Below are 26,541 nucleotides of genomic sequence, written 5' to 3'. Positions count from 1 at the left end.
AGCTGTCTGCGGTGGCGGCGGCGGAGCGTCTCCTCTCCGGCAGCCCAGCACTCATTTCAAACCCGGGACCGCTGCCCTCTCCGGGCTCTGGCGGCTCAGTCCCTCGTCGGCAGGAAGGGGACGAAACCGGCAACTCCCTCTTCCAGCTTCGACTTTCCTGGGCTTCCCTCCCCCGCAGAAAGCGGCGAAGGGGGAGGGGAAAACGAAGTTGGTGACAATCCCTTCCCAAGCCCCGCGGGTCCCCCGGCCCCGGACGGAGGGGGTCTGTGCCTAGCCAGCGGAGCTTCGCCCTGGGCTTTGGCGGAGAAGTGCGGGCGGCGCTTCGCCGGCCCTCGCTCCCTCGCGCCTCTTGCTCCCCTCGCGCCTCCGGCGCCGCCGCGCGCACCAGGTGAGCGGAGCGGCCGGCCCGTGGGGGGAGGGGCGGCGCCCGCGCAGCGGGCTCTCTAGGGCGGCCCAGGTCCGCATTTCTGCCGGGGCAGTAGTCCGGGAGGGGACCCTCGGGAGACTGACCTCGACCTAATGGTTCAGCCGGGAGCAAAGTCCGGGAACGACGTGAGGGGAGGGGGACTTCGGGGCCCGGGACTCTGCTGGTGGCGGGTAGAAAGGAGGTGAAGTTTGCGTGTGGCTGCGGGTAAGGGGACTAGTAATGAGCTCTTCTGTTCCCTCTCCCCCCTCTCCCGCCATATATGTAATATATAGCATGCAAACGTGTGGGGCACTCATTAGATATGTACGTGTATACTCATATACACTTAGTTATTAGTAAAAAAAAAATCCGACGTCATTCTAAGCTGCGAATTTATTTTTCATTATTCTAAAATGTGGTTTGTTTCACCTTTCTCTTCCTTGCTTGCCACTACATTATTTCTCTTTCAAATTCCTCGTTTCTCTCCTTCAATTCCCTTGCCCCCCCCACTAAACACACACACACACACACACACACACACACACACACATATTCATTCTCACTCACTCTCACTCAGAAGGCTCTATTTGATTTGGGATTTTATTGGCTCACTATTTTTTCCATCTGTAGAGCACTTTAAAAACACTCATATTAAGAGTGACATGGACTGAATTCTTAAAGATAAAATAGGAATTATGTAGAATTTTTCTCTTTCAGCTTCCAGGATTGTAAAGGGGTGCTCTGTTATTAGGTGTGCTTAATTAAGGTCCTGATTGGGCAAAGGATGTTGCTTTTACAACACTTTTTTTTTGTCACAGCACAATTCTTCTGAGCTCCACCTCTCTCTTCACCCCTTCACTCCCCTCGCCCCCGCCCTTCCCCTGCCGCCTCCTCCCCCATAACTGCAGTAGCGCCGCTGCTGCCACTTGGAGATTGCAGGCTGCAGCATATTGTGGCAAGCAGAGGAGGTGCCTTGGCCGACGGGCCGTTCTAGCTTCACTCTCCCTCTTATGAGATCCTTACCTGCTGCTGCTTCAAATGGCTTTAGTTTCGCGACTTGTAAGCGTCATATTAGCTATTTCGTATCAGTGTCATCTGTTGTAATTACAGGTTATGCGAATTTTTCTTATCTTTGTGAGTTCCATACTTTGCAAAATCAGCTTTGAAGGTGAACCAAACGTTTATTATGTCTCTAGAGTTAATTGTGACTACAATGGAGAATACTGTCTTTAAACTTATTAAACGTTTAATTTGTTTTAAAGTTAGGATGGTTTGTTAAATGTGAACTTTTCCAGAACCTTTTGAAGTACAAATTTTGCAAAGTAAATCTTAGTGCAGGGCATCGTAACAGGCCCCCGGCTTCAATACTGGCATGATGTAAATGTGATGGCATTAAAAAAAAGTACGTATTGATAAATCGCTATTGCCTTCTATTGTTTACAGAGTCCACACATTAGAAATACTAAATACTGGTTTGCGCAGTGGGCAGAGCTCTGAATGAACAATTGTTCTGTGTGGAATACTAGATAAATAATGCTCTTAGCCATTTGGGTAAAAGCAAAACATAAGGTTGAGGAAAAGGAAAAAAATGTTGAAAGCACTTTTTAAAAAATTCAGGATGCTCTTGCTTTCTATCCGCATGTTTTAATCATGGGATTTTTATAATGTAAAGGAGAGTTTATCTTTATTTTGAGTTAGCTGAAAATGTATACTCTTTTGGGAAGATTTTATTGTATATGATTTTCTTAGAGTGTGCTGTGTGATTGAGTTAAGATCCTTTCCAACTCCAAAAGCTTCTGTTTATCAGTCCTTAGGACGGTGTTGAGTTAGATAGTAGGCACTTGTTGAATTATTATTAGCACTTCCATATTTCGTGGAGCTGTGATTGGGGTGGTAGTGGTGGTGAGATCTTGATTGTAGTTCTCTTGACTGTGGTCTTCAGGAGTTGCTGGGACTATTTTCAGCTAATGATGAGCCTCTTTATTAGTTAAGGGAAAATAAAATACAAGAAAACACATGTAGCTCTTAAGATATGTAGATTTAAATACACATATTAATCCTTTGCCCTTTTAAGGAGAAAGAGGCAGAAACATGTCATTTTAAAATTACAAAATTAAGTTTAACTTAGAAGATTTTATAAAGTGGGGGAGAAAATGCCTATGGGGGATTTACTTTGGAATTAACTTAGAATGGAGTGGTTCTCATTTTAAGATGTTTTAGGGGGTGAGGTGAACTTAATAAACCTTACTGATCTAACTTCTGGCTCTCAAGGGAATTAGAAATAAGGAGGGAGGGTTGTTTCTTGTTGCTTTTGCTTTCCCAAGCACAATTAGGAGAGAGTTGGACTTAATCAAATATATTAGTCTTTGTCATGCTGGCATTGTGATTTATCCTTTATCCACATTTGTAGCCTGTTATTTCCAGGTTATCATTGTTCTTGAACAATTACTTTATTGTTGATTTTAGTTTTACAAGCAGAAATTTCTTGTTAATAAAATTTGATTATGAAATCTTATTCTTCATACTCCTGTCATTTAAAAATGTGAACTAATCTTTATTAGTACTGTAAATAGGCAAATTACGCCTAAGGTTGAGAGAATTGGTCTGTGCTGACAGGTTGTTTCTCATGGAGTGATGTAGAGTTGAAGTGATTCTGTTTTTGCTTTGTGAATTTTGAAAGCTGGAAAGGCCTACTTCCTCTAGACAGAATGACTTTACATAGCCTGTCTTATTCTGCATCTGTTGTAATGTGGGAATAGACTGTTATGAACCAACTTTCCTGAGATTCAGACTTTTTCTGGAACTACAGCAGAGTTACTCATGTCAGTCAGTAGACATTTATTAAGCACCCACTAAGTTCCAGGCACTGTGCTAAGTGCTAGGGGATGCAAAAAAGAGACAAAAGACAGTCTTCCAGCCCTTCATATGTCTATTTTGAACTTTATGGCTCCATTGAGCAGTTAAGGACCATGTTGGGAGCCTCTACAAATCTTGGCATTCTTCCATGCCAGTGTTAGATCACATCCTTGGTGCCTTCTCAGCCCCCCCCCCATCCTTGTCTGGATCATTTTTTCTATATTCATGGCCACTTTTAGTCAGCCTCACGTTGGCAACTCAGCCCTGTTATCTTGCCACTTGAAAATCTTGCCTCTGAAATTTACTGTCAAGAACTGTAAGAAACATTGTTTTGGTATATTACTTCTGTGTTATACTTGCACACCAAAGAGTGCTATTATAAGCAACTCTTTTACTGTAACATTATAAACCTTAACTCACTCTAGAAATGCAAGTAATTGTTACAACTTATGCCTGGGGGAGAATCTGAGCAATCAGTACATAGATATTTTTGGGTCTTAATGTGGGAAAATTTAGGTGTACATTTTAAATAACCTTACATGTCTTCAGGTTTGCTTTTTATTTAAGGAATACCCTTATACAAGATTGAATTAAGATAATATAATATGGATGACTTTAAGTGGTGGGAAAATAAACTTAAATTAAAATTAAGATATTGCATTTTGAATGATAATATGAACATATGATTATGTCATTAAATATGAATTCAATAAGCATGTCTTACATCCTTTGATTACAATTTCTTTTTTTTATATCAACAATAAATCAGCAGGTATTTATTAAGCACTTATGTGCCATTCTGCTAAGCACTGGGAATGCAAAAAAAGGGGGAGGGGGGACAAAAAACAATCTGAGCTTACCTTTATAGCAGCTGTTAGGTGGTGCAGTAGATGTAGCATGGGACTTGAAGTTAGGAAAATCTAAGATCAAATTCTGCTTCAGACACTTATTAACTCTAACCCTGGACAAAGCCATTCTGTACCTCAGTTTCATCATCTGTAAAGTGAGGACAATAATAGCACCTACCTCACAGAATTGTTGTAAGAATAAAATGAGGTAACATATATAAAGTGCTATATAAATACTAGCTGCTGCTGCTCCTATTTACTACTACTACTATTACTACTTCTTCCCTCTCCTTCTCTCTTCCTGTCTCCCTCTTTTTTCTCCCCTCCCTTTCTTCTTTCTCTCCTTTGTCTTTCCCGTCTCTCCTCTCCTTTGTCCTTTTCTTTTCACCCCTCTCTCTGTCCTCCTTTTCTCTCTTCTTTCTGCCTTCCTTTTATCCTTTCCTCCTCCCCCTTCTCTTTTCCTGTCACCCTTCTTCTCTTTCCCTCCTTCCTTTTTCTCTCCCTCTCTTCTTTCCCCCCCTCTTTTCCCACCACTCCCCCCCTCTTCTGTCTTCCCTCCCTCTTCCTGTCTGCCTCCCACCTCTCTCACATACACACTTTCTCTTTTGGTCAGGACCTGTAAAATCATGGTTGTGCTAACTCCTTTCAACTGTGAAGATCAGCAGCTCTTCTAATTTGTAGTCTTAGAATTTTTGCCAAGAGCACTGAGAAGTAAAATGACTTGGGGGTAGCCATATAGCTAGTGTGTGTCAGAGGCAGAAACTGAACCCAGTTCTTCCTGACTCCAAAGCAAGTTTTCTATAACATCATGTCTCTATTTATTTATAGTTATATTAAGGGGTTGTTTTATGTCTTTCATTGTCAGTATTTTTGGTAGTTATAGATAGGAAGAAATCTTGGAAAGAAAATGTAGAATATATAAAACATGATTTCATTTCATTACTCCTTTTAATAATGAACTCTAGGGCTAAGTATGTTATTTATTCTACAGTTACATGTTCTAGGTATTGATTTTTTCATGTGCAATCAATATTCATCAGAAAACAAATATAGTTTCAGTCTTATTAAGGTATATTTAACAACACACCAAAAATATTAATATTGGAGGGTTAGGAGTGGGTCTGACCTTCCTCCCTTACTTCAGCCTGAACAAATTCAGATTTGATGGGATGAAATGAGGCAGTCACAAGTCATTGAACAAGTAACAAAAGTTTACTTAGTTCCTGGTATAGCAAGGATGTGCAACAAATATACAGTGGAACTTCATTTCTATATGAACATGTCTGGTCAGTAGGCCAGGATATGGTGACTCTGGTTTTCAGACATTCACCAAATTGGAGCAGCCCTAAGCTCCGCATGGGTTGTACCTTTTTTGCCCTTTGGTGACCAGGAAGCAACTTCAGTTAAGGCAGCACAGCTTGATCCATCCATAGGTCCTTTCAAGTCCTTGGCTTTTGTTACCTTTTCCTAGCTCATATTTGTGGGGAAGAAGCACTGGTAGATATTGGTCCTTTCACAGGAGGCAGTTTAACACAGTGGAAAAGTGCACAGAACTGAGAGTTTAAAGACTCGGTTCCTAATCCTGACTGCCACTAAATAGTCAGTGGACCTTGAACAGGTCATTTGGCCTCTTTAGGTCTAAGTTTCCTCATTTGGAAATGATGGGATTGGATTAGATTACCTCTAAGGCCTCTTCCAGCTTGAAAATTCTATGACTTTATGAATTATTTACAAGTATGAAGCAGTATAATTTAAATTTAAGATATCAAATGTAACAAGTTTTGTGATCTTAAAGCTAATTTGTTGCTTTAAGAAAGCTAAATTCTTTGATACTGTTCAAAATTGAGAGAACAAGGAATATTGGAAGATGGCTTTAGATACTGTATCTAAAGAGTAGTGCTACAGTATTATGTTAAATTTTCAGGAGGGTCATGGGATTTATGGCAGGTTTAAGATAATGTTTTTATAACACTGAGATAGGGAATAATATTCCTTGTAAATAGAATAGTTGTGATATTTACAGTGAAGGGGACCTCAGTTTCCCCAGACAATTTTTGTTCATAAGTGAAAAACTGAAGACAAATGAGTCTGCTCTAAGCCAACTCTGTGTGTGTGTGTGTGTGTGTGTGTGTGTGTGTGTGTGAATCTGCTGAAATCTGTGCACCTCTTCTCAAAATTTTATATTCATAGTTGAAGGAAATGCTCAATTTCAGCTAGAGGTTAGTGAAAATAAAGATGTGCTATTGTTTTCTTGTAAGAAGCTTTGAAGGGCAGACATAGCCTTACATCAATATGAGGGGCAGGTTCTTAGCCCTTGTTACATAGCAATCATCAAAAATTCATAGTGAAAGTAATAGAATCAAAGAGTATGACAATTTGAAGTTACCTTAGGAACATCTAGTCCAATCCTTATTTTAATGAAAATTCTGTCTACAACTTCATGGGCAAATATCTTTTAGCCTTCACTTGAAGACCGAAGGTATTTAAAGAACTTGCTTTCAATCATTCAATAAAAAAAACCATGCATTAAGTGCCAGGCACTAGAGATACAAGTATAAAGTAAAACAGTTCCTGCTCTCAAGGAGCTTATATTCTATGGGAGAATAGATGTTCACAGGTAAGTAAATACAGGATATATACAAATAAATCAAAATGTTTCAGAGTGGGGCACTAATAAATGGAGAAATCCAGAAAAGTCTCTTGCAAGAAGTGGTACAAGTCACCTCTAGAGGTTTTCTTCTTCCTCATTCTGAATTTCAGGGCTGGACTCTTGATGTCATTCACCCATGGTCTCCTTTGCACCAGGCTATTATGAAGAGTTTCTTTACTGAGGCCAACCAACTCTCTACTTGTGTCCATATCCTTCTGTCTCTCTTCAGTCACTCTCCTTGACTTGAATCTCGCCTTTCCTATTTGCTCTAGATCAAGCCTGCGCAACATACAGCCTCTTCCTGTGGCCTGCCAGAGGATTTTGTGTGGCCTGCGAAAAATGTAGGGTTGCCACTGCTCACTCTCCGGTTTGTCATGTGGCCCTTAGCAACCAGCTATCATCAGTCTATAGTCCAGGACTGCCAGCTATCATCAGTCTATAGTCCAGGCCTGCACACCTGCGGCCCTTGCCCACTTAGAGAAAACATCCTCTACATTTTTCCCAGGCCACCAGAAATCCTTTGGCATGCCACAAGCAACCCAAGGGCCTCAGGTTGTACAGGCCTGCCCTAGTCTAACTTATCTGCAGCCTGAAGAAGTTTAGCCTGTTTTAATTTTGGCCCTTACCTACTGCCAAGTTGTGCAGGTCTGCTCTAGATTAATTACTTCTATTCCCTCACTTCTTTTTTTGGGGGGGGGTTTCAGCTAGGCAATGGGTCACACAGCTAGTAAGTGTTATGTGTCTGAGGCTGGATTTGAACTCAGGTCCTCCTGAATCCAATGCTGGTGCTGTATCCACTGTACCAACTAGCTTCCCCTCCCTCACTTCTTAATTCCTTTACGTCTGGCTTCTGAATTTGTGACTTGACTGAATCTAATCTCCAAGATCCTTTTAATTGCTAAACTTAATGAAGGACAAACTACAACAACAAAGGCTTTTCTCATTTCTCATCCTTTTTTTTTTTACTCTCTCTGCAGTTTTTGACACCTTTGATCACCTCTTATTCCTGCATATCTTCCACTTCTTCCTGATTGTCTTAATTGACTTTTCCTTCTCTGTCTCTTTTGTTGAATCATCATCTTTGTTTCACCCTCTAATCCTGGCTATTCCTCAAAGTTCTTCCCTGAGTTTCTTCTCTTCTTTGTAGTCCCTTGAGGGTCAATTATCAGCTTTGTAAAGGGCTCCCAAATCTACATATCTAATCCTAACCAACATCTCATATATATATATGTATGTATATGTATATATGTGTATATATATATATGTATATATGTATATATGTGCATATATATATATATATATATAAAATCTCACTCACCTATCCAATTTCGAGTCCTGTCAGTTCTGCTTTTGTAACATTTCTCCATATAACTCCCCTTCCTGTGACACTTCCATCACCCTGGTTCAAGTCTTCATCACTTCATGCCTGGACTATTGAAATAGCCTTCTGGATAGTGCCCTTCCCCCAAGTCTCCTTCCACTCTCTTTGAGATTACCTCCTCTCTGCCTTCCTCTGAGATTGCCTTCAGTTTACTCTTCTGTGTATCTTGTGTGTACATTGTTGCATGTTGTTATTTCCATTAGAATGTGGGCTCCTTGAGGGCAGGAATTGGGTTTGCCTTTCTTTGTGTTCTTTTTATTTAGCACTGTGCCTCTCACATAGTAAGCACTTAATAACTGCTTATTGATTGACTCCTGAACTCCCATCCTGTATTACCAATTCTGTATAAAACATCTCTATCTGAATGTTCCATAGACTGATCAAATGATTCTTCTCCTATCCCATTCTTGTTCTCCTTCTCCTCTTCTTCCACTCCTTCCCTTTCTTCGTCTGCTCCTTCTCCTTCTGTGCATCTTACTTAGAGTTGAGTTGATTGAAACACTGAGAGGTCAAATGATTTTCCCAGAGTCACCCAACCAGTATGTGAGATCTGGGGAACTCAGGTCTTTTTGACTCCAAGGTTCACTCTCTATGCACTGTAACACATTGCTTCTCATCTCAAACTTCATATGATCAATACAGAAGGGCATCTCCAATATTCCAAGTCACCCAGATTAAACAACCTTAGATCAACCTTAATTCTTTACCTTCCTCAATCCTTATGTTAATTCAGAGGTCGTCTTCTCAATTTTACCACCTCAACATCTCTTGCATCCATCTTTCTCTTTAACCACACAACCACCATTCTAGTATATAATGCTTACTCATTTTCTGAAATAGACTCCTAATTGGCCTCCTTGCTTCCAGTTTCTTGTCTTTGAAATCTTACCCTTCACACAGCTGCCAAAAGAATCTTCCTAAAACACAAGTGTGACCATATTACCTCCATGCTTGAGAATCTTTCCAATTTCTTATTTCTTGCAGAGAAAATTCAGACATTTGAAAGTCCTTTACAGTCTAGTTCTTGCCTGTATTTTCATACCCCTCCCGCCCCCAGTATGTTTCCACACTATATGTTCCAGCCAAACTCATCAACTTGGAGTTTACCAAATTTGGCATTCAGTTTCTTACATCTTTACCTTTTCACAGGTTGTCCCTCATGTCTAGAAAACACATTTTCCTTCCTTATACATCTTAGAATCCTTAGCTTTCATCATCTTAGTGCTGTTTCCTAGTCAAGTCAGCTAGAATTTATTAAGGTCCTACTATGTTCCAGGCACTCTACTAAAGCCCTGGGGATACAAAGAAAGGCAAAGACAGTGTCTGTGTTCAGGTAGCTTACAGTCTAATGATGAAGGCAACATGCAAACAAGAGATATACAGGGATATTTTGGAGATAATTTTAGACGGTAGGCACTATAGGATTTTTATCTGAGACTTGAAAGAAGCCAAGATGCTTAGATGAGGAGGACATAGTTCAAGGCATAGGAGACAACCAGGGAATGTCTTGTGCAAGGAACAGGAAGGAGAATCTTGAAGTAGGGTAGGGAATGGATGAGGGGGAGTTTGTGATGAAGATTGGTGGCATGGCTTGGATATGGCTAGGAAGTGAGGTGGAGGCCTGGATCTAGAAAAGATAAAGTAAATTCTGAGTCCAGGGTATTTCTTAGGGACAGAGTCTCAGGTTCCAGTAGAGAAGATATGGAGATAATGCCACAAGTGGAGAAGGCATGATGTGGAGATAGAGGAGGTATTGACAGAAATGTTGAACAAAGATAGATCCCTGAGGCAATCCAGTAGAGACTTCCTCCCAGAGTAACTTGGATCCATTAATTTTCATTAAAAGTCATTAAACCAGTTTTGAAACTTCTTAATGATACTAAACATCTAGCTCATGTCGTGCCATTTATATAAGGGTTACATTGCCTCTTCAAGGCTATTTTAAAAGAAATCTCTCTCTGCCTCTTTCTCTCTTTTCCCCTTCTTCCCCTCCCCCTCCCCTTGGGAGAGCCTTGAGACATCAATTAGAGGCTATTGTCCTAGTCTGGGCTTAAGGTAATGAGGACCTAGACTAGAGTGGAGGCTATTTGATTAGGGAGAAAGGGACACACTTGAGAGATGTGAAGGTAGAAACAACATGATTCGGTAATGGATAGGATCTGTGGGGCGAGTGAAAGTGGAAGATGAGAATAACACTGATGAATTAAGGGTGGAGGATAGTATAGAGTCAAGTTAGTTCACCAATGGGGCAAGGTAGGGAAAGAAGAGTGTAGCTAGTACAAAGATGATGGTCTGGGGGAACAAAACTAAGGGCTGGATGGAATGAAGGTCATTATGAGGACAAAGTACAGTGTTAGGGGTTATAAGACACAGGTAAATATGGAATGATAAAAGATATGATCAAGTGAAGGAATTTCCCAGATTACAAACCTGACTTCCATGTCCATGAAACACTTTGGAACACTTGTGAATAATTACAAAATCAAGTGTGCCCATATCTGTGTGTAGCTGAGGTAGAGAGTAGATCATGGGAACTGAGTGGATTGAGGAACCAGGAACTCAGGGTAGTTGATGGGGGTATTGGTATGTATGTTGAAGTCCTATAGGAGGCCAGGAGATGGTGAGAAGACAAAAATTGTGAGTTGGACATTAAACTCATTGAGAAAGGGAAGAAAATATATTGGTGTCAGTTGAATACCAACATCTGAATTGGGTTATAAATTAGAATCGCGTAAACTTTTAAAGGAGAAGAGGTTGCTTAATTTAGGCACTCAATGGAGATTCTAGAGTGGCAATGGAGAGTGCCATATGATGGAAGGAGAAAATTTTAAGATGAAAGGAAGTTTGCTAATTATAGAACAAGTATTCTGGAGGGTATAGGGATGGAATATGCAGATTTGGAGTGGGACAATGAAGGAGGAGGGTTGAGGTAGATGGCATGAGGAATTAGCAAATGGGAAATGGTCTTTTTAGGCAGCTCAGGATTGAGCATCACTGAGATGGTGAAAGTATAAGTGGGTGAGATTTGTAGTAACAATTCAGTGGCAATTCAGGTAGTTTCAGTAGAGCAAGTGCTAAGTGAAAGGGGGTGAACTGAAAATGGGATCATTACTGATTTATAGGTTCAGAAATTTTTTTAAATAAAAAAAATTCTTAGGTTGGAGATGATGAGATGACACATAGGTAAAAACGTCCTGAAGGCATGGAGCCTTGGTGGTACAGGATTGAAGCTTAGGAACAAAGTTTTGGATAGGAGCCATCAAGGTACAGTAAAAAAGGAATTGGCTTTGGAACCAGGGGACCTAGGTTCAAATCCTTCTCACTTGTATGATTTTGTGTAAGTCACAACATTTTGGGGCCTCAGCTCTCATCTGTAAAAATTCAGGGGTTGGATTAGGTGACCTCTAAGGATTCTTCCTTATTAGGTATGGTCTTCTTGATGCAGCTGTGAAGGTTCTTAGTGAACACTCTCCACAAATTGTGCCTTAAATAATAACACTATAGAATATTACAACTAATTAAGTAGACAGATTATGTTGCTTGCTATTCCTTAGGTTATTATTTTTGCAAAATTGCTTAAAATTCCTAACAAAAACCAATTTGGGGAAATTTAAAATAATTTGCTCTCATTATGTAATTCCACAGTGGTAATCTATGTTTCTGCAGGATATTTAAGAACCTCAATGACATTAATAATTGACTTTTTATAACACTTTAACATTTGAAAAGCACTTTAAATATATTATCTCATTTTGCTTACACAACAGCCTTGTGAGTTAAGTACTTCACTCACTGTTACCCCCTTTTATGGATGAGGAAACCAAGGCTCTGAAAGGCAAAGTGATTTGTCCACAAACTCAGGGTTAGTAAATGTTGGAAGTGGAATTAGGCAGGCCTTTCCTGACGCCAAGCCCACAACTCAGTCCACCATACCAAAATGTCATGAATTTAAAAGAAAAAAAGAAATATAGATATCATAGGATTTTTATTTACAATTGTTAAGCCTTTTTAATGAATAAAATTATTTACACAATCAGGGAAACTAGATTAAAATCCCAATTCACCACTAAAATTGAAAGCTCCTTAAAACTCCTGTGCTTCAAATTATCAATAAGAGTTCTCAATAGAGCTAAATACTGCCTAAGCCATATGTTCACTGAAAAGATAAATAAGATGCATTTTGTTCTTCCCCTCTACTCTAGGAATGTACCATACAAATAAAAAGATAAAAGCTCCCAAATTTGGTTTATACCTTCACTAAGTAAAGAATGATTCACTCAAATTGTGTTGGTAGCTTTTCAGAATTAAAAAAAAATTCTTAAGAACCATGGTTGTCTTCAGCTACTGACAAAACAGTTTTCCTGTGCCACTTTAAAATGGAGGAGGAAGGCATAAAATTGAGAATTCAGAGGTGGCAGTTGTACCAGGGGAATATAGGCTGCTAGAATTGTCCACAATCATATCTCGTTTTGAAAGAGTGTAAATTAGAGTTATAATATAAAAGCATAAAAAGGGAAAGCATTTTCTCAATATGTAAAATACCTTATGTGGATTTACCATAGTCTTTGTTCACTGGGGAAGGGGGAGGGTAGGGAGAAGCAGACTCATTATGCAAAAATACTTTGCACTCCTTTCAGTATCAATTCCCTTTCCACCTGTGAGGTAAAGAAAGAGGTGGTATTATGTTTTGTCTATACAAGTCTTATATTGAGCTATCAATAATTGATACCAGACTATCCAATTTTGCTATCAAGATTTTGTTCATCCCCAAATATATCTTAAGTGTTTCTTTTTACTCCAAGCTAGCCTTCTGAAATTAAACAACCTCCTCCTCCCATTTCTGAACACATTTATGACTTTCCTGTATGATTGTTCCTTTGGAGCTCTCCCAGATAAAATATTTTATCAAACTCTTCTGTCAATGTCTTTTTTTGGAGGGGGAAAGGAGGGGGAATTGGTGAAATAGTTAAGGTATATGGTGTATATATATAGCAATCAAATGTAAGCTGAAACAAATTTTAAAATTGTGATTATTCAAAAATACTGAAAGCACTGAATAAACTGGCCATTAGGACTACTCAGTCCAAACAACCAACAGAGCTTCTTAAAGCTGTTGGAAGATCCCCTTACTTGATATTATCTGTTCAGACGGCACCTCTAAAGATGTTTTGAATACTCATTCACACCCAAGATAATTGAGGAAATGGCATTTGAGCACTTACATGTGGTAACTGAATTCAGTCCATCAGGTTTGGGCCAACCATAGAATACCAGTACTTTGTGATTGCTGAGGTGCTGTCCGAACTCTTAAAAAATGAAAGAGAAAAGATGCCTAGCTTCAGAACTAGAGGCAAAAAAATGTGGTTATAATTCTTTTTCTTTTAAAAAGGAAAATAGGTAGTTTTTTTCAAGTAGAGGTAAGCAATATTTAATATAAATTAATTTTTAGAAAGTTGTAATCAGTATATCCATATTACCTTATTGTTTTTCTTAAAGTCATTTCATATCAGTGTATTCACTTCTTGATGTAGACTTCCTAATCACCATTTTAAAGTAGCAATATAATATTCCATTGTTTAGCAGTTTCCTCTTTTCCTCCCCCATTGTTGGACTTTGGGATTGTATCTAGTTGTTAAAATCTATCATAAACGGTGCTTCCAGGAATATTTTGTGAATTTTTTTGGTGGGCGGGGAGTGATATTCCCAGAAATGGAGCATCTTCTTAGCGAGTGTTGTAAAGCACTTAGCACAGTGGCTGGCACATAGTAAAGGCTATATAAATGTTAGCTTTTATCAATATTTTTCATCTTGTTGAATTAATCCATTACATATTTAAAGTTATATGTTGGTTTATATTTTTCTCCATTTGTCTCTTTGTTTTTGGCAAATTAAGATTCTTTCCCCTTTCTCTTCCTCTGTAAGGACATCATCACTTCGGTTATTTTTGCTTAATTTACTTTGAGGTAATCTTGTTTCTACTTTCTCTCATCTCTTCATCTTTAGCCCCTCTTCCTTCCTTCAAATATTACTTTTTTCACTTGTTTTGGAGTTTTGCTTCATTTATTAGTTACTTTTTATTCTTTCCTTCTATCTAGTTTTCTAATTCATCCCCCATTTTTTTCTCTCAGTTAAGTAGTCAAGCAAAATCCCCTTTCCTCTCTTCCTCATCAGCTTGTTAGTTCATTTAATTTTCTGTACCTTTTTCTAAAAAAGGATTTCTTGGTCTTTTTTTCTTTATTTCTCTTTCCTTTACATCTACTCTAGATTTTATCCTTTGACTCATGGCCTTATACTTTTTCCTTCTTCAGTCTCTATTCCTTATAGAGTTGAAGTTTTTAACATACCTATTTTGAGTTCCCTCTTCTAAAGTTTTTATGTTGTTGTCTTGTAGCTTTTTGCTACTCTCCCCCTTTTTTCTGTTGTGTCTTACTCTTAGAAATACCAGTTTCTGCCAGAGATAGAGAAGATAGGATTATTGCTTCATGGTAGAATTTTCCTATGTGATGGTGAAGTTCATTACTATCCCTTGCTCTCTTTATGATCATTCTCCCCTCCTCCAATTTGCTATGGCATCTCTTTGGGTCCATGCCTTCCCATTTGTCTGGGTGTCACCTGCCCCTGGGAGCTCTGATTCCCCTTCTGATTAAGGATGCTGTCCATAGAGGCACAACACTTGGAAGTGTAGTGGTCTCCCTGAGCACTAAATTCTTGATGATTATATCCATTGTATGATGTCAGTCTCCCTTTATAGAATTTCTTTCTTTCCCTTCTAGGAGCATAAGAGTCCCTCTTACCAATGAATCAAGATTTTCCCTTTTATTTCTCCTTGTTTAAATTCCTCCCTTTGGCTCCATGTGTGTTCCTGGGAGACTATAAGTTATTAAACACTTGTCATTGACTTGAGCAGCATATATCCCATATTCCTTTTTATCTTCTTTCTTCCAGTCTTCCTTTTATGGACATCCTATTCTGAATGTTAGTCCCACAAAAAAAAATTGACCTGTAGTTGAGTTATTATTAATGTTTGATCTCAGATGTTTCAGGGCCATTCCTCCACTTCTACTTTTGCTTGATTTCTACTTTCATCTTAGTATCCTTTTGCTGCTTTAAATAATAGTTAACATTTATATAGTGTCTATCATGTGCCAGGCACTGTGCTAAGCACTTTACAAATAATAGCTCACTTCATTCTCACAGCAACCCTGGGAAGTAGATACTATTATTATCCCCATTTTACAGATAATGAAGCAGAGGCAAACAGAAGTGAAATGACTTGCTCAGCTTTTGAGTGTCTGAGGCTGGATTTGAACTCAGGTTTTCCTGACTGAAGGCCCAGTGCTCTCTCCACCGAACCATACAGAATCACCTTGTGTTATTTCAGTTTCCTTTTTTTTTTTTTAAATTGAAGGTCTTTCTCTGGTCACTTGAAGAATTTGTTATTTAAATTGTTGAATTTAAACACTGTCTCAGAGTTTGCTGCATAGGTATTTTTTGGTTTTTTTGTCTTTTCCCTAGGATCAATTGTTAAATTTTTTCCATTTGCTCTTTGTTTTCTGTGGTCAGAAGTTCTGAGAGTTTTCTATTATTTGTTGCGTTATAGAGTTCAGATTTTTTGACTTGTCCTGTTCTGAGAGATTTAATCCCTAAATACTCTCTATGCATTCTGTCTTCAAGATCAATATGTTTTGCTTGTATGGAGATTATGTTTTCTTTTAATGTTATTGTTTTTTGCTTCTTTTCTTCTAGATTGTTTACATCATTGTTTTTGTATTCCTTATCTTTTGTTCTCTTTTGTTTATTTGAAGAGACTTGCCACTATGAATTTAAGTTGTTCTATTCTGCTAATTATTTCTGCAGTGCAGCCCCTAAATTCTACTTTTATAAAATATCCTACTGTGGTTTCATACTCTTCTGGGAATCCATAGGGTCCTCTGCCTTATTAGATTCTGATTCATTTACCTTTGTCTTGCTATATTTATTCATAGATATCTGGAGTCGGAAGATCTGGAGGCCATATTCCCTTCTGCTATTAATATCTTCCCTGTTGACTTATCAGCTTGTGCTCAAGGCTTTTAACTGAGTTTTCTTCCTCTAGAGATCTTTATCAGTTTCTTTTTTCCCCTCATATTTCCCTATTTGTTCACTTTTTGACCTCTTCCCTTTTGAAGGCATATCCTCCAAGACCTAGTACTCAAAGCTGTTTTAGCCTTTTCCTATTCTGGTGAATTTGCTTTTCCTATACTGGGGCATTTTTTCACTTGCCTGTGTACTTTGTAGTTATTTTGAATGTATTTTTAAAAAAATTTCTCCTCCTGATATCTTCCATTAATAATATGTAGTTAGTTTGATGACTTCTGTGGGTATATTTTATAAACCATTGCTTTTATTTCATTTTAGTTAATTTTTTCATTGGATTAAAGGATTATAGATTTATATCTGGAAGGCACTTCAGAGGACATGTAGTCCAACCCTCTCATTTTATAGATGAGGAAATTGAGACTGAGAGAAGTTACTGACTTGCTTAACATAACATAATAGTATGTGGTAGAAGTAGTATTTTTTTTTTTAGTGAGGCAGTTGGGGCTAAGTGACTTGCCCAGAGTCACACAGCTAGGAAGTATCATTTATCTGAGGCCAGATTTGAACTTGGATCCTCCTGACTCCAAGGCCAGTGCTCTAACCACTGTGCCACCTAGCTTCCCCATAGAAGTGGGATTTTATACTTGGTTCTTTGGACTATAAATCTATTGGTAAAAGCAATAATAAACTAATAGAAATAGTATTCATCTGGAAATAAGAAATTTGCCCTTTTTTGTCTTTAACCTAATAATTCATTTTTTTGTTGTCTTATCATTATAACCAACATTATTAAAATATATTTGCTTTACTCTTGATTTTATTTAAAAGTCTTTTTCCATTACAAGTAATACTAGCTTTTGGTTTTAGATAGAGCTTATTGTATAGAAGGAAGAGTCAGTTATTCTTATTCCTAATGTTTTTCACATGAATGAACTTTGGCCATTTTTTTTCAGCATCTCTTGATGTAATCGTGATTTTCACTGTTTATTAGTATGATTACTTTTGTAATTTTGCTAATGTTGAACCATTCCAGAGTTCCTAGCACAAATCCAATGTGATCGTGGTGAACAACTTTAAAAAACATCACTATGGCCTTTTTGTTAATTTTTTTCAGTATTTTTGTAGCAATATTCATTAATGATATTGATCTCTCTCTATATTTTTCTCTGCCTTATCTCCTAGTTCTGGTTATCAGGACCATATTATCTTGTAAGAATTTGGTAGTAGGACATCTCTATTTTTGCAAACAAGTTATGTAATACAGTGATTGCTATTTCAATGTTTTATAGAATTCATTTCTAAAGTCAGTGTAGGCCTGGGATTTTTTTAAAATTAGAATTCATTTGTGGTTAGCCAGTTTTTGAGATAAGATAATTTAAATTATCTTTTATTGTGTATATTTTTATATTTTTGTCAATATTCACAGATTGCAGTTAAGTTTTCAGTTTTGTAGACATATATAATTGAATATTATGGTTTTTGATAATTTCCTTTATTTCCTTTTTGTTATGGATTCCCCCTTTCCATTTTTGTTTCTGGTAATTTGGTTTGCATCTCTTTTTCAAATCAGTTGGTTGGTTTGTCTCTTTTGTTGATCTTACTTTTATTTATCATCTCAACAGTCTTCCCTCTCCCCTTTAATACCAACACCTTCTTTTGTAACAAATAGCAGAGTAAAGCAAAATAAATCTGCACCTTTGGCCACGTCCAAAGGTATATGTCTCATTCTGTGTAGTGGTCCCATCTCCTTCAGGAGATAGGGAGTGTGCTTCATTTTTAGTTCTCTATAGTTTTGGTTGATCATTGCATTGGTCACAAGTAAGTCTTTTTAAAGTTGTTTTTCTTGATGATGTCATATCATTCAACAGTTATTAAGAACCTACAATGTACTAGGCACTGGGAATATTATACAAGGAATGAAGCAATTTTTACTCAAAATGAGCTTATATTCTAATGGGGTAATACAATACAACATAATTATAAGATTAATAAATAGAATTATATGCAAAGTAGTTAAGTATATGGAAGAGAGGGTCATTGACAGCTGGAATGGGATCAGGAAAAGCTTTGTACAGAAGATGTTACTTGAGTTGCATCTTAAAAGAAGATATGGACTCTATGAGGCAGAAATAAGAAAAGAGAGGTGTGTGGGATGGCAATTTCAACAGCACAGAGATAGGAAATGGAGTATCATGTGTGAGTAACAGGGTAGGCCAGGTTTGGATAGCAGAGCACAGAAGGGGAAGTGTGATGTCCAATAAATCTAAAAAGATAGATTAAGTCAATATATATAGGGCTTCAAAAAGATAAGCGGAGAAGTTTGTGTTTTATCCTAGAGGCAATGGGAAACTACTGGAGTTGTTGAAAGGAGAATAACATGGTCAGATCTGTACTTAGGTAAAATTACTTTGGCAGCAAGTGTGTAGGGTGGACTAAAATGGTGAGAGACTTGAGGCAGGGAAACTAATTAGGCTATTAAAGTAATCTTGGTGAGAGGTGATAATGACTTGAGTTAAAAAGTGGTAGCTCTGTGAGTGGAGAGAGTTTTGGATGGGACAGAGCTTGTCAAGATAAAAATGGCAAGATGTGACCACTAATTAAATACGTGGTATGAGGAAGAATGAAGAATCCAGGATTATGTTGAAATTACCAATGCAAGATTTTGGGAAAGATGGTGGTACTTTTGACAGAAATACCGAAGTTTGGAAGAGGGGATGATTTAGGAGGAATGAAAATGAGTTCAATTTTAGGTATGTTGAGTTAAACTGTCTCTAGGACATCCAATTTGAAATATACAATAAATGCTTTTTTTACTTGTACTCAGATACCAGCAACATGGGTAAGTGCCCATAGTCTTTATATAGTTAGAAAGTTCTGCAGCTGCAAAAGAAATGTGAGAAACAGTACAAGAAAGCCAATTTAGGCACTACTTTGAAGACCAAGCTATTTGGAGGCCATCCCATGCAATGGAATTGTCTTGCCTGAAAAAATTATTATGGAAGCCAAATAGCTCAATTTTGCAATCTGGATGGGTATCAGAGATGGCTTAATTAATAGTGTGTTCTTGCGTGCTTATGCTCTTTCTCTCATGTATATATGTAAAACTATACACATATGTAAATGTATATATATACCTCTGGATGTATAGCTCTGCTTTTCTTTCCAGTGTAGGCTGCTGAACTTTATTGAGAAAATGAAGTTTTGGTTGCCAGATTGTCATCAAGGTCATGCATGCCATTAATAATAGTCTTAATGCCTACTTCAAGGTTATGAAAGTTGCTGTTATTTCTTTTTTGGCCATGTATAAAGTCATGAAAGAGTGAGCAAGACCATAAAAATTGTATGATGCTATTTTCATGTAACAAATGTATGTAACTTTTTTCCTACCTTTATAAAATGATTCTTCAGAGTTGGAATAGCTACTTTTTTTTTGTCAATTATCTGACACAAATTAAGTTCCTATGTGCCAGGCATTGTATCGGATGCACAAATAAAGTAATTGCTACTCACAAGGAACTTACATTCTATTAGGGGGAGATATCATGAACATGTAGAAGTACACATAGACAAAATAAATACAAAATACATAGTTGGTAATTGGGGACATTGTGTTGTTAGTGAGAAGTTAGATAGCCACCTGTCATCAGTATTTGAAAGGGGGCTCCTACAGAGGGCTAGAGGTTGTGCTAAAGTCTCTTCCAATTCTTGGAGTCTAAGATTCTAGGCCTGGCAAATCAGAACTCTTGAGAGGACCAGAAGAAGCAGATAAGTAGTCTTCTTAGAACCCAGAATCTTATAGAACCATAACATCTCTTTTCAAGCAATGTAAGAAATATCCCTTTAAACCAAATACTACATAAGAGTCTTGGGAGTTCAGAACCAGTCTCTAAGCCTATCTAACTTTTGTTTTACTTAAGTGAACTTGATGCTGAAAGAAGCCTAGCTCAGTCTCCAGTGGATATGTGGTCAAAGGATATGTCTGGGTAAACAGTCTTCAAAAGAACTACAATAAAGGCACTAGACTTGGTGTTAAGAAGATCCTGGTTCAAATTCTGCCTTAGACACAACATTATATAACCCTGGGCAAGTCATTTAACCACTCTGTGCCTTATTATCTTCATCTGTAAAATAGTGGGGAGTGGGCTTGATGGCACCTGAGGTCCTTTCCAGTATCTTTGATCCCATGAACAATCATGTGGAAAAATTTCCAAATTACTACTAATAAGAGAAAGATACATCAAAACAATCTTGAGTTATTGCCTAACACTCAGAAAATTAGCAAGGCCAATAAAAATTGAAAATGGTCATTGTTGAAGGGATTGCGGGAACCCAGATTTTATACTCTTGGTGGAGCTGTATTGGTCCACCAGTACTGGAAAACAAGTTGTGGCTATGCTTTTTAAAAGTGACTGAATTGTCCATACTCCCTGGATGATTGCTACACATATCCCAAGGAGGTCAAAGACAAGGGGAAAAAAGTCCAGTCATATATACCAAGACATTAATTTCAAGCCTGATTTGTATTGATAGCTTACTTATCAAAGATTCCTTATACCAGTGCCCAGTCCAATAATAGAAAATGTCACTGTAGCAACTTTTGTAGTAGCAGAGAATTGGAGGGCAGCTAGGTGGTACAGTGGATAGAGCACCAGCCTTGGATTCAGGAGGATTCAGGATTGAGTTCAAATCCAGCCTCAGACACATAGCACTTACTAGCTGTGTGACCCTGGGCAAGTCACTTAACCCCATTGCCTATCCTAAAAAAAAAAATTGGAAACAATAGATGTCTGTCACTTTAGGAATGGCCAAATAGTGGTATGTGAATATTACTGCAACATAAGGATAAATAGGTATTAAACATTGGGTGTTGCATGAGAAGAAACAACTGAATTGGCACGAAATGAAGTAAACAGATCCAGTAAAGCAATATATACAGTGACCAAAATAATGAAAATGAACATAAAAAAAGTGAAAATGAATACCATATGATAATAATAACCAAGCTTAGACTTAAGAAAAACTGAGAAAATGCCCCTCACTACTTTCATTGCAGACAGTGGTGGAAACATTATGGGTATTAGTTCTGTTGCACTACTTTTTATTTTCAATTCTTTAAAAACGTTTTAAAAAATAAACTTTTATTGATATCTTTTGTTTTTTATATCCTCATGATTTCGTCCATTATCCCTCCCCGTCCCAAAGGTAATCTGCCTCTTAAATTATGCCTCTCTTACTGACTTTGTTAGCAAAAATCTTTAATAGTTGGTAGCAGCTTAATGATGTTTAACAATAAACAAGAACTTATTAAAACCCTACTCTGTGCTGATTTTTCAGGATACAAATCCAAAAGTGAAATAGTTTCTACCCCTGAGCAGGTTATAGTTTACTTGGAGGATACAACATGATATTTATGAATGAAGTCAAACTTTTTTTTTTTGTATTTGGTTAATTCAGTTTTAAGCAGATATCACAACTAGTTAGTCCAGTGACTTGAATTGGGAAATTAATCTGCTTTCAAAAACAAGTACTGGGGTGGAATAACTTAGAATCTGAGTTTAAATATTTACTGGAATATTTGAATGAAAATGTCCTCTTAATGTTAACCAAGGACAGTTTAGGCAGCAAGGATTTGAGGCCAATGCGTTAAGAGCATTTTTGTTTCCATATATGCAATATTAACTGATTTGTAAAAGGATCTGAGAGAGTGCGTGGCATGCATGTGTGCACGCGCGCGTGCGCGCCACACACACACACACACACACACACACACACACACATACACAGTGTCTATGTATGTTGCATGTCAGGTACTTTTATTGAGTTGAGATGGATTTGTTCCTTGCCTTCACCCTACCAAAAAGAAATGTCTAATAAGCAATCCAGGACTGAAGCTTGGGAGAGAGACAGGCTGGATGTCTAGATTTGGGACTCATCTACTTGGAGATAGTTTCATCAGCTCCTGTGTGTTTAACTACTAAAAGAGAGTATAGATCGGGGGTTCTTACTCTGGCTCCTTTGAATTTTAAAAAAAAATCAACTATTTTAGTATATTTAGTTTCCTTTGTTATCCTATGTATTTTATTTATGCATTAAAAAACATTATTTTGATAAGGAGTCCTTGGTCTCACTAGACTCCCAAAGGGGTCAACGGCACAAATTTTTTTTTTAATTTTCCAAAAACTCCTGATATCATAGAGGGAGAAGAAAAGAGAGTTCCAGCCAGAACCTTGGGGAACAATCACAGCTGGGGGCATTATATTAGTGATGAACCACCAAAGAAGACTGAGAAGAATTAGTCAAATGGTTGGACAGGTAGGAGGTGAGCCAATAGAGAGTGGTATTAAAAAAACAGGAAAGGATAGAATATCTAGGAGGAGATAGTGGACTGCTGTCAAATGCAGCAGATAAGTTTGGGAAAGAAAAGGATTAGGACTGAGATAAAACCATCAGATGTGTCAATTAGATCTTTGGAAAGAGTAGTTTCACCTGGGTGAGGTCAGAAATCATATTGTAATGGGTTGAGGAGTGATTGAGAGGAGAGGAAGCACAAGATAAACCCAGGAATACATGAACAACAATTATAAAACACTTTTCACACAAAGTCAGATCTAAACAATTAGAGAAATATTCATTGCTCATGGGTAGGCCAAACTAATATTAAAAAAATGACAATTTTACCTAAATTAACTTATTCAGTGCCATATCAGTCAAGCTACTAAAGAATTATAGGGCTAGAAGGTAATAACAAAATTCATCTAGGAGAAAAAAATGTCAAGAATATCAAGGGCATTAGTGAAAAAAAATGTGAAGGAAGGTGGCCTAGTAGAAGCAGGTTTTAAACAATGTTATGATCATCAAAACAATCTGGTACTACTAACTAAGAAATAGTGGTGAATTAGTGGAATAGGTTAGGAACACAATACACAGTAGTAAGTGATCATGGTAGTCTAGTTTTTGCTAAACCCAAAGATTGGAGCAAGAGCTTCACCATTTGACAAAATTTGTTGGGAAGATAGAGAGCAATTTGGCAGGTACTAGGCATAGACCAACATCTCACACCATATACCAAGATAAAGTCAAAATGGGTACATAATTTAGACTTAAAGAGTGATATAGCAAATTAGGGGATCATAGAAAATTTTACCTGTCAGATCCAGGTTTAAGGGAAGAGTTTATGACAAAACAAGATAGGTATTGTCATGGGATAATTTTGATTAAATGAAAGTTTTTCCACAAACAAAACCAATGTAGTCAAAATTAGAAGGAAAACAAAACATATTCCTACTTCACCTCCCTCCCTCGTTGTGGCAGGATGGTATGGTATGAGGGAAGATACAACCAAATCAAATGACATACTAATTGTAAAGTGCCTGGCACATAGTAAGGGCTTAATAAATGCTTGTTCTCCCCCCCCCATCCCAAACCCGCCCGAGCTCCATGCTGGAGAGTATAGCCAGAGTTGTAGTTTGATGAGTTATTCATTGTTGTCTGATTGTCATTGATTCTGTATTAGTTTATACAAATCTTCCTGTTTCTCTAAATCTATCCCTTTCACCATTTTTTTATTTTTAATTTTTAAAATTTAATTTAATTTTATTTTTTACCAATTGCATTGGTAAATGTACAGATGTAAAAATGGTAAAAAACTATTTTTAAAATTAATTAAAAAATTATTTTGGTTCTAAATTCTGTCTTTCCCCTCCCCCTTATTGAAAAGGCAAGTAATTTGATACAGGATATACATGTGCAATCATGCAAAACATCTCCATATTAATTATGTTGTGAAAGAAGACACAAATGACAAAGTAAAAAGTGCGCTTTGATCTGCATTCAGACTCAAGTTTATTCTGTGGAGGTGGTTTAGCATTTTTCAATGTAAGTTCTTCAAAATTGTTTTAGATGAGTATATTGCTAAGAATAGCTAAGTCATTCACAGTTAATTATCATATAGTATTGCTGTTACAATGTACAATGTTCTCTGATTCTGCTCACTTGACTTTGCATCAGTTCATGTAACTCTTTCCAGGTTTTTCTGAAAACATCTTGTTCGTCATTTCTTATAGCACAATAGTGTTCCATCACAATCATAATAGAACTTCTTCAGCCATTCACTAATTGATGGGTATGCCCTCAATTTCCAATTCTTTGATGCCATAAAAAGAGCTGCTATAAATATTTTTGTACAGATATGTCCTTTGCCTCCCCCCCCTTTTTTAAATCTCTTTGCAACATATTCCTAGTAGTGGTGTTGCTGGGTCATAGGGTATGTATGCACAGTTTCATAGTCCTTTGGGCATAGTTCTAATTGTTCTCCAGAATGGTTGGACCAGCTCACAACTCCACTAATACTGCATTAATATCTCAATATTTCCACAGCCCCTCCAGCATTTGTCATTTTCCTTTTCTGTAATGTTGGCCAATCTGGTAAATGTGAAGTGGTACCTAATAGTTGTTTTAATGTGCATTTCTCTAATCAATAGTGATTTAGAGCCTTTTTTCATATGACTAAAAATTGCTTTTATTTCTTTGTCTGAAAACTGCCTGATCAAGTTGTTTGACCATTTATTGATTGGGAAATTATTTGTATTCTTACAGATTTGATGCAATTCTCTATGTATTTGAGAAATGAGGCCTTTATTAGAGAAACTTGCTGTAAAAGTTTTCCACCAGTTTTCTGCTTTTTTTTTTTAATAATCTTGGCTACTTTGGTTTTGTTTGAACATTTTAAAGTAATCAAATTATCTATTTCACATCCCATAATGCTCTTTTATCTTTTGTTTGGCCATAAATTCTTCCCTTATCCATAGATCTGATAGGTAGACTGCTCCATGCTCCCCTAACTTGTTTTAGGTATCACCCTTGTGCATAAATCACATAGCCATTTTGAACTTGTATTACTATATATACAGTGTGAGATGTTGGTCTATACCTATTTTCTGTCAAATTGTTTTCTAGTTTTCCCAGTAGTTTGTCAGATAGTGAGTTCTTGTGCCAAAGAATCTTTGGATCTTTGCATTTATCAAACTCTAGATTATTATGGTCATTTACTTCTATGTATTGTGTACCTAATCTGTTCCACTGATCCACCATTCTATATCTTAGCCAGTACCAAATGTTTTGATGATTACTGCTTTGTAATACAGTTTGAGATCTAGTAGGGCTAGGCCACCTTCCTTCACTCCTCCCCCCCCCCCTCCCCGATTCTCTTGATGTTCTTGACCTTTTGCTCTTCTGGATGAATTTTGTTAGGTTTTTTTTTTTAGCACTATAAAGTAATTCTTTGGAAGTTTGACTGGTAAGGTACTGAATAAGTAAATTAAGTTAGGTAGAAATGTTATTTTTATTACATTGGCCTAGCCTACTCATAAGTAATTAATATTTTTCCAGTTGTTCAGATCTGACTTTATTATATGAAAAGTGTTTTATAATTGTGTTTAAATGGTTCCTGGGTTTGTCTTGGCAGATAGATACCCAAATATTTATATTTTATATTTATGTTATATTGTGGTTATTTTAAACATAATTTCTCTTTCTGATTCTTGCTGGACTTTGTTGGTGATATTTAGAAATGCTGGTGTTTTATGCGGTTTTATTTTATATCCTGTAACTTTGCTAAAGTTGTTAATTATTTCAGCTAGTTTTTTAGTAGATTTTTCTAGGATTCTCCAAGTATACTATCATATCATCTGCAAAGTTTTGTTTGCTTCTTGCCTATTCTAATTCCTTCAGTTTCTTTTTCTTCTCTTAATGCTATAGCTAACATTTTGAGTACAATATTGAATAATATTGGTGACGATATCCTTGCTTCACCCCTAATCTTATTGTGAAGGCTTCTAGTTATAGATCCATTATAGATGGATTGCTTTTAGTTTTAGTTAGCGATTAGGAAAACTCCATTTATTTCTATGCTTTCTAGTATTATTAATATGAATAAGTGTTATATTTTGTTAGAAGTGTTTTCTGCATCTACTGAGATAATCATATGATTTCGGTTGGTTTTGTTTTTAATATGGTCAGTTATACTGATAGTTTTTCTAATACTGAATTCCTGGTGTAAATCCCACTTGGTCATAGTGTATTTATCTTTGTGCTCTGTTGCTTTAATCTCCTTGCTAGTATTATTTAAAATTTTTGCATCAGTATTAGGGAAATTGGTTTAGTTTTCTTTCTCTGTTTTTGCTCTTCATGGTTTAGGTATCAGCACCGTATTTATTTCATAAAAGGAGTTTGGTAGGACTCCTTTATCTATTACAAATTATTTAATATTGGAATTAGTTGACCTTTCAGTGTTTGGTAGCATTCACTTGCAAATCTGTCCCAT

At 37.1% G+C, this 26,541-nt stretch overlaps 1 protein-coding gene across 1 annotated transcript in view; it reads left to right on the top strand.

Moving 5' to 3' along the window:
- The first annotated feature begins 298 nt into the window (after positions 1-298).
- The window catches only part of RDX (radixin), a 92,223-nt gene continuing 65,980 nt past the window's right edge, over positions 299-26,541 (top strand). The window contains exon 1 of the mRNA XM_020996104.2: positions 299-388. The gene's annotated coding sequence lies outside the window, so the exon portion shown is untranslated. The remainder of the gene's footprint in view (positions 389-26,541) is intronic.

The sequence above is a fragment of the Phascolarctos cinereus genome, unplaced genomic scaffold (assembly GCF_003287225.1).
Source record: "Phascolarctos cinereus isolate Bilbo 61053 unplaced genomic scaffold, phaCin_HiC Scaffold_726;HRSCAF=1367, whole genome shotgun sequence".
In the NCBI taxonomy this organism is placed as follows: domain Eukaryota; kingdom Metazoa; phylum Chordata; class Mammalia; order Diprotodontia; family Phascolarctidae; genus Phascolarctos; species Phascolarctos cinereus.
The sequence above is the reverse complement of the archived record's forward strand: the minus strand, read 5'-3'. Positions and strand labels throughout refer to the sequence as shown.